This window comes from Hydra vulgaris, chromosome 12, assembly GCF_038396675.1.
Source record: "Hydra vulgaris chromosome 12, alternate assembly HydraT2T_AEP".
NCBI classification, from domain to species: Eukaryota; Metazoa; Cnidaria; class Hydrozoa; order Anthoathecata; family Hydridae; genus Hydra; species Hydra vulgaris.
In genome coordinates, this window is record NC_088931.1 from 62352777 (window position 1) to 62361753 (window position 8977).

Sequence of the window (8977 nt, forward strand, 5' to 3'; positions counted from 1 at the left end):
ATACTTTCACCGAAAAGGAGGGAAGCATAAACTTCCTATCTAAATGCTCTTTCGTAGTGCTTGGTGACAAGACCGTCAGGTCTTCTTGGAAACTTTAAACAAAATATTTAAAGTATTGTTTAAGATAACTGTTTATGATACCATTTAGCATATTGAGTCAACAGGTAGCATAATATTAGAAAAATCATGTGGAGAACCAAGAATTACTATTTTAAAAACCAAAAACATCATACACCGTTTGCCTGTGAAGGACATGCAGATTTCCCCTCGCAAGTTATTACTCAATTGCCTCTTAGTGTGATTGTTAGTGCCTGCACAGTTCTAAGACGTCTTGCTAATCGATTGTACTCTGCTGCGTTAAAGCCTCGCTATTCTTATAAAAATGTTTAAGGACGCCTCAAATTGTGCCAAGAACACAAGGATTGAAATGTTAAAATGTGGTGACGTATCATAATTTTGGATGAATTGCAAGTTAAGTAGTTTGCATGACACAAAATTAATGTTTACGGGTCAATCACTGTCAACCCAGCAGGTATTTGGTCCTAAAAAGACGTCTTTTAAACATTCAAAAGACGTCATTTTAGGGCCAAGTGGCGGCTTAGAACTGTTGTTTTATTTATAATACTTTACAATTACACATTTTACAATAAGTACAATTTTACGAACTATTTGAAAATTTTGAATAACATAGTGTCTAATTGGTTTCAAGTTATAAAATTCAATATTTTAACCCACACAACTTGCCATTAGACAAAAAATGTCAAGACATAACTCCAAGAAAATGTAACTAATGTTCTTGCACAGTGGCCAGCCGATATCCAGTTGATAAAAATATAATTTTAAACACAATCAAAAACTGTTTGGTAAAATTGAAAGCATAAGTATCTAAATAATAAAAATTGCTCAAAAAAGGTAAAAGATAGAGGTAAAAAACAGATGTAAAAAGTACTAAAAAATGATTTATTTTTTTTCTCCTTTTTATTTTATTTTTAGTTGCTTATGTTCATGAGTGTTATTTTATAATTTAAAACTTTTTCTTGTAATAATAGAATTTATATTGATTAACAAAAGACAATTTTTAAGTTTTAGAGATTGTTGTGACTCCAGGTGGAATGGGCACCGCTGAGCCCCTGATGGAATGAGCACCACTTTTTTCATTCAATTTGTATAGTAAATTTTAGATTAATATAATTTAAAGCTAATTATAAACATTTTAGAAAACCATTCGTTTAGAAACTTTTTCTATTGGTGAAAAGAGGTACTTTGTTTACTGATGCTGGGAAAATCCTTCAAAGATGGGCAATTCGACAAAAACAGCAAAGAGTTTGAACCATAATAATCCTTTATTTTTTTCTTTTTATTGGTCATGTTTTTTAAATATCTAATTACGTATTACTGTGCGTTATTAGGTAACCATACGTATTAGAACTTTACAACATAAACCACTTTTTTACTCATCTTTAATCATCTAATTAAATATATCCGTTATATTCTAAATTCTATACACTTACCAAATTAATTCACTACGTCAGCACTACTTATTTACGATAGCTGTTAACATTGTATAAATAGTATAACATTGTATAAATCAATTTAAACTGTACTGAATACGGTAGCGTGTTCAACTAAACTAGTAATTAAATTAAAATTTACAAATACATAAAAAAAATTTGGTTCATTTTGTTTGAAAAGTTCAAAGAATAATGAAGTTTACAAGTTTTCTTGTAATTGTTTGTTCCATTGCTTCTGTAACAGGTTTATCATTATTGTTATTATTATATTAATATTATTTTACTCTATATATAAAAAAAAGTAAATTTAAGCATACATGTGTTAAGATTAAAGTTAACTTTTAGCTGTCAAAGTAACAAAAGGAACAATAAAACCAATAACAACACAACTGTCTTCTGCTAACAATGTAGGTTGAACAATAAATTTTACTTTATAATTTATGTTATAAATGATATAAAAATATTATTGAAATATATTTATATTTTTGATAAATTTGATCTAAAAAATATATATATTTGATAAACTTATTCTAAAAATTTTCGATAAATTTTTTCTAGAAATAAATTTGTTCTAAAAATTCACTAAATTTTGTAATTTGTACATTGTACTACAATTTATATTATATATACTAAGAATCTGCGTCTTCTCGTATCCTCTTAGAGGTTTGGTTTGGCACGATACAAAACAATAGTTACTGTTTTAAAGAATAAAAAAATCTTGTTTTTAATTTATCGAAACAGTTTTTTAGTATTTTGTTTGGTTTTGTATCAAACCGTTTTGAGGTCTCCTTTGATTTTTTGTTTTATCTTTTAGGTATTCCAATAAGACCTAACAGAGCACCGCGGAAAAGCGTTTGACAAGGAAGTTCAGGCTTCCTTCCTTACAGATGGCGCGAAATATGCCCGGAGCTCGCTTAAAACTCTGGATCTCTTGCCATTGTCCATTAAGTACATACGCTCGGATGGGGAAGTGGGGGTCTGCAAATGACGTACATGAAATGGGGAAGAGGTGGTCAATTATAAAAAAATATCATAAAATGTTGGGTAGGTAGGTTAAAAACGTAGGTACTTTTAGAGAGGTGGAGGGTATTCAAAAAAGTGTACAGCAAAATGCGGAAGGAGGGGGAAAAGATTGAAATAAAAGCGTGCGCACTTTATGGATGACCCCTTATTGAAATGATATACCAACAAAAATAAAACGTCTTTGATCTATGATTACAGTTTTAATATAGCAGCTGCTTCTTTGTTTTTTATTCATAATATGGTAAAATAAATAAAAATAAAGCATTATACAAAAGATTCACAACTGTCAATTTATGTTAAACAAAAACTTTCCTTTTTTAACCTGAAGGCTAGTTAGATATAAATTTATCACTGTTGTTAAACGAAAAATTTATGATTCCATAGGCAAATAATTTTTTGTGACAATTGTTAGCTTGTATATTCACGTGGTCAACATCATACTATGTTGAACTGGTCAATATATACAAGTTAATAATTATCACAAGGAACTATTGGCCTATAGATGCATAAATTTATTAAATCTTTTTAGCACTCATAGGCTTCCTATATTATTATGAACATTGATAATGAATGTGTCATGTATGTTGATGGTTTTTTATAGTGTATGAGCTCATATTATAAATGTGAAGCCTCAAGTTCTTCAAATTGGCTTCAAAATATTGTCTGCGTAATCAAACTTGGTGATTGTTTAAACAATGTTTGCTCTGCTGAAAAAGTAATTCTTAAAATATTTATAATTATATATAATTCTTAATATATTTAATCTGTTATATATATATATATATATATATATATATATATATATATATATATATATATATATATATATATATATATATATATATATATATATATATATATATATATTTATACTTATATTAATAGTGTCTCAAAGATTGGAAGAATTGTATTATTAAAGTTCGAAAATTCGATGATCTTAAAACGTGTTGTAATTTGCTAAAGAAGTGCATCCCAGATAATTGCACTTTAAATTAAAGAAGTCTTATTAACCAATTGCCCAAATATTGCTACATATTTTTTTTAAATTATTAATTCTTGTTACATTAAGTTTATATTATTGAGAACTTAAAATATAAAAAAGGAGTTCTTATGACTTTTTATGATTCAGTTTATATCCTTGTTATAATTAGTTTATATTCTGAAGAATGTTAAATGGGATTTTTTGTGATATAAAAAGAACTACATTTTATAGAGTTTCAAGTTAGTTAATTTTTTGTATTCGGTTCTATTCAAAAAATTCGGTACCAGTTTTGGTACTTTAACAAACAAAGAAAAAAAATAATAACCACAAGTAACATTTTCATGCTAAAAATAATGAAAAGTATCAGTGAAAATTTCCATGTAAATAACAAAGACTATAACTTCATATTTAGTTCAATAGAGAAAACATAAAATGCAAAATTTTTAAATGTCTTAGTCATCAATATTTAATCTGGCGTTTACATATTTAATATTTAAGATTTAAATTAATTTATTTTTAATCCATTTTGCCTAACTCGGAATGTTAAAGCCATATTTTGATATTGTCTTCTTATTTGCGCGTTTTGTTTCAATCAAAATTATGTTGTGGCCCTTCACAATTCCCAATAAGCATTTCTGTTTGCACCTAAAAGTACTTTTTTTTTTCTAATTATAACTTTTTTACGATAGTGTATATGCAGATTTTTGTCAACTATGATAACAAAATACCAACATGGTTTTGTTGCATGTAAATAATGGCTTAAATAAATGCTTACTTTTCATCGATTCTGCATAAGAGAGAGAGAGAGAGAGAGAGAGAGAGAGAGAGAGAGAGAGAAAGAGAGAGAGAGAGTGGGGAGAAGTGGGACATCAAAAAATATTTCTGCAATAATATTTTTACATAATATACTTCACCAAACAAGTTTTAACAAATGAAGCATCATTTCAAACATTGATAATAAAGTATATACATTTTTGATTTTAGAGGAACCTTGCCATTGGGGTAAAGTGGGATAAGTATAGGGAGAAATGGGACAATCAAATAATTAACAACATATTAACAAAAGTTATTCATTAAAAACTATTAAAATTGCAAACCAACTAATTTTCACCGAAACACTCTAGAGATTTCCACAATATACAAAAGTGATACGGGAGAAATGGGAGATCAATTAATTTTGTTTGTCCCACTTCACCCCTCACAAATTGTTTTTTGGTACTTTTCAAAAACGTAGTTTTTACCACACGCGGGGAGAAAAAGCGATATTTGCTAGATAGAGGGGAAGAAATCTCATTGTTTGCATTTGATAGCATTGGTTAGTGACCTCTCCTAATAAGAATATTTGGGATGTCCCACTTCTCCCCACTCTTCCTTACTGTACTAAACAGTATAGTTTTAATGATAATATTAGTAGTAATGTAAGTAAACAATCAATGCAACTCTTAACAATCCATCTTTTCAATATTTTAATTTATTTATTTTTTTGTTTTTAATGACTTTTATTTCGTCAATATGCACAAATTTTACAATGTTGTCAATGTTACAGTTATCAAATGTATATATATATTTTTACAATCTGACTGGGACAAGTAGAAAACAGCACGTTTTATCTTCACGCCCTTTTGTAAAATAAAAAATATATAAATAAAAGTTTCTAATCTTATACAAGTGTTTAAAATTTATAAAACAAACTGAAACTAATAAAGCTTTCACAACTTAAATACGTAATAAAATATTTTTTTAAAAATTAAAAAAGTATTTAGAAAAATTAAGAACATTTAGAAGATTTAAATTCATTTATTTTTTCAAAACAAACAAACAAATACAACAATAAAAGCATATCATATAATACTGTTTTGAATAGTCAAAAAATTAAAAAAAAAAAAAAAAGAATGTATGTATTGCCTTAATTTAGTATGTTTTTTTAATTGTTTTGTAAATATATCAATAGATCTTATGTTTTTCGTATTTTCGTCAAAAATCGAGTTTTACTAGCGTGTTCTCCGACATGTGATTGAGAAGTCAGATTTTAGTGGAATGTAGTACTTATTTAGCGTCTTAAGATTAAAAATGTTTTGAAATTATTTCATTTTGTTATTTAAACATAAATAACAAGTTATGGTTGATATTCAGCTCATAAAGATTGAGAGCATTAGTTTCTTTGAGTAACATAAACACCGAGAGCATTAGTTTCTCTGGGTAACATAAACATAGAGAGCATTAGTTTCTCTGGGTAACATAAACATTGAGAGCATTAATTTCTCTGAGTAACATAAATATTGAGAGCATTAGTTTCTCTGAGTAACGGATAGGCACTAATGTACCAATTTACGCCCAAAACTAATTGACTTGCTTGCTTTTGTTTAGTATAAATATTTTTTTAGATAAGATGAATAATTACTTTCTCAAGCAATAATACAATAGTTAATATGGTTATGTATAAACGAATAGTATACATTTTTTGCAAGGTTTATACCTTGACTATAGAGTCAAGGTTTAAAATAGCGCACGCCTCACCGCCTTGAAGCAGCACTTTTTTAAACTTTAATTAAGAACAGCAAAGGTCCAAATATTGATCCTTGTGGAACACTGCAACTTATTGTTTCAAATCATGTACTTGTTAAATCAACCATGTCTTGTGGTTGACAGTATCCAATGCCTTGGACAGATCTAGGAAAACTCTGAATGTATATCTATTGTTTTTATAACCATTCAAAATTTGGTTGACTAGATTAATTATTGCATGTTCTGTAGAATGATTATTTCGAAAACCAAACTGTTTATGATAAAGAATGTTATTTTTTTAAGATAATTGTAAAGTCTGTTTTACATAATACGCTAAAGTATTTTGGAAAAGCAGTAAAGTATGGTCCGTAGTTTAATTTTATTGAGTCATCACCGATTTTATGTATCGGAATTATTTTTGCTAATTTTATTTGATAACGAAAGAGTTTTTAAGTGAAAGAATAAAATTATAAAAATTGGTTTCTCGATAATATCAGAGCTTTTACATTAGTGTTAATTTCATCCATATGCTCTAAACTGTTTATATAATATCAATAAAATTTTAATATTCATGTCTTGCGTGTCTCTAATCCAAACACTCATAATTTAGTGTGAATCGAAAAAAAGATAATGCTAATGTTTGCCATGTGTGGGAATCAGTAAGTTTTAATTTTTGTGAAAAAGACAAATAATTAAAAAAAAATACTAATATTGTATAATACTTCAGATGATGAAGACCCGTATTTTACTGGTCTGGAAAGCTAGGATATATATATATATATATATATATATATATATATATATATATATATATATATATATATATATATATATATATATATATAAAGAAAAAGATAGAAAAGGTCGGTTTGGAATAGACTTAATAAAATCCGCATGTTTACGGGTTCGGTCAGCTATAACTTTCATAGTTTTGAATTCTGACTTCAAAGTTTTTAATCACCTTTATAATTTTTGAATTTATTTTTTCAGAAATTAAAAAAGTCTCTTTAAATTCTTTTTTAATGTTGTAATTACAATTTTTATGTTTTTGTAGATGATCGTGTGTATTTGGAAAACGAATCCGCTTTGTTGAAAATTTATTATCAAAACATTTTTGTTAATGCATTATACGCGACTGGTCATTTTAAACTGTCTTGTTTTTGAATATGTTATAACTATACCAATGATGTTTAATAAATATGATAAACTTGCTTTGAAAATAGGTGTTGACTCACAAGGCGTTGCTGAAGATACTATGCTTGATGCAATAGCAAAATTGCATAAAAATACTGCTAATGGTGAAGTTATTGATAATGCTCTGTCATATGCTTGGTAATTGGCAGAGAAGAGGTTTTTCATTGTTAAGCAGTGTTTTTTCTACATTATTAATGGAAAAATTTTAAATGTGTAATCAATGTGCAGGTCCATCAAAGATTTCTTTTTGAAAAAAGATCTTTTAAAAACGCCATCTTATACAACATGTAACAAAACCAATATTTCAACTAAACGATACAAAAGTAACAAATATATTAGATTCAGTGTTTTTCAGCCTCTTCTTTTTGTATATTTAGCTTGGTACATATGGATCCCTTGAGAAAAATAACAAGTAAATTTAAAAACTAATATTTAAAACCCAATGCTTTTATATATTATTAAAAAACAAATTTTGCAATCAATTTTATTCTGATATTACTGTTTTATTTTATTAAAATTCGGCTGTATGCGTGTGTAAAAAAAACCAAAAGAATTCAGGAAGATGCGAAACACGAACCACATGTATTCCATTTAGAAGTCAACGCCTTATCCAAATATGCTAAACTTGAGGATAAGTAGGTAAACAATCAGTATACTTATTTTAAAAATTACTATTTTTCCATATAAAAATAAACTTAATTAAAATTTACCAAATTAATTGGATTATCACAAAGCTAATTATTGCACATTATATTGACATCAAGCAAGAGTATGCAAAATTTGAAGAAAATCAGGAAGTGACTCAAAAATTGATTACAAGATTTAATGCTCACAGACAAACAAACAAACAAACAGAGACGACGAGTTAATAAAAGCATTGGTAAAAAGAGGTCATCATGTTTTAAGTTTTAATTTAAATTATCAAGCACACTATTGAAAAAATGTAAAAGTTACTATAAAAGACTACGAGTATACATAAAAGGAAATTATGATGAACTTCAAAATATCTAAACAGACTTAACTGGAGTCACGAGTTTACTGAATTGATGTTGATCAGTGTTATGAAAGGTTTATCTGATTTCAAAATATTAGATCAAAAAGAAGAATATAACTTAAAAAATAAGTTAGTCAAAAATCTTGTAAATATTACAATAAATAAATAAATAAATATATATATATATATATATATATATATAAATATATATATATATATATATATATATATATATATATATATATATATATATATATATATATATATATATATATATATATATATATATATATATATATAAATTGCAACAGAATCGAAAAATAATTTAAAAGAAGTTTACGTTTATATTAGTAGTGAACTAAATCTATAGACCATAAATCTATAGACGATATATCTATAAACCATAAATCTATAGACCATATAAAAGCAATTTCAATTGAAAATAACGAAACATCAACTGACAGTTAAGTTATTGCTAAACAATAAAATAAATTTTTTAATTCCGTATCTATTATAGAAAGGATTACTAATATGCCAAATACATGTAAAAGTATAACAGAAAAATATTTTCCAACCCCATGGATTAATGAGAAAGATATAAAAAAAAAACGATTATTAAATTGAAGTTTTCACAAGTCTTCTGGTAAAGATAAAATTCATTCAATGTTTACTTGTAGAAGATTACCAACAAGCTGGTTAAAGCAAATGTTATAACAACTTATAAAAACGGGGATAGGTTGCATGCAGGTATCTACCGTCCGATTTCAT

The 8977-nt window shown here is 26.7% G+C and overlaps 1 long non-coding RNA gene across 1 annotated transcript; it reads left to right on the plus strand.

Annotated features, from left to right (window-relative positions):
• The first annotated feature begins 1614 nt into the window (after positions 1–1614).
• On the plus strand, positions 1615–3748 carry LOC105844422 (uncharacterized). The gene is made up of 4 exons (XR_010642144.1): positions 1615–1755; positions 1857–1918; positions 3136–3249; positions 3420–3748. It is a non-coding gene; the product is annotated as an uncharacterized LOC105844422 (long non-coding RNA).
• Positions 3749–8977: the final 5229 nt, after the last annotated feature.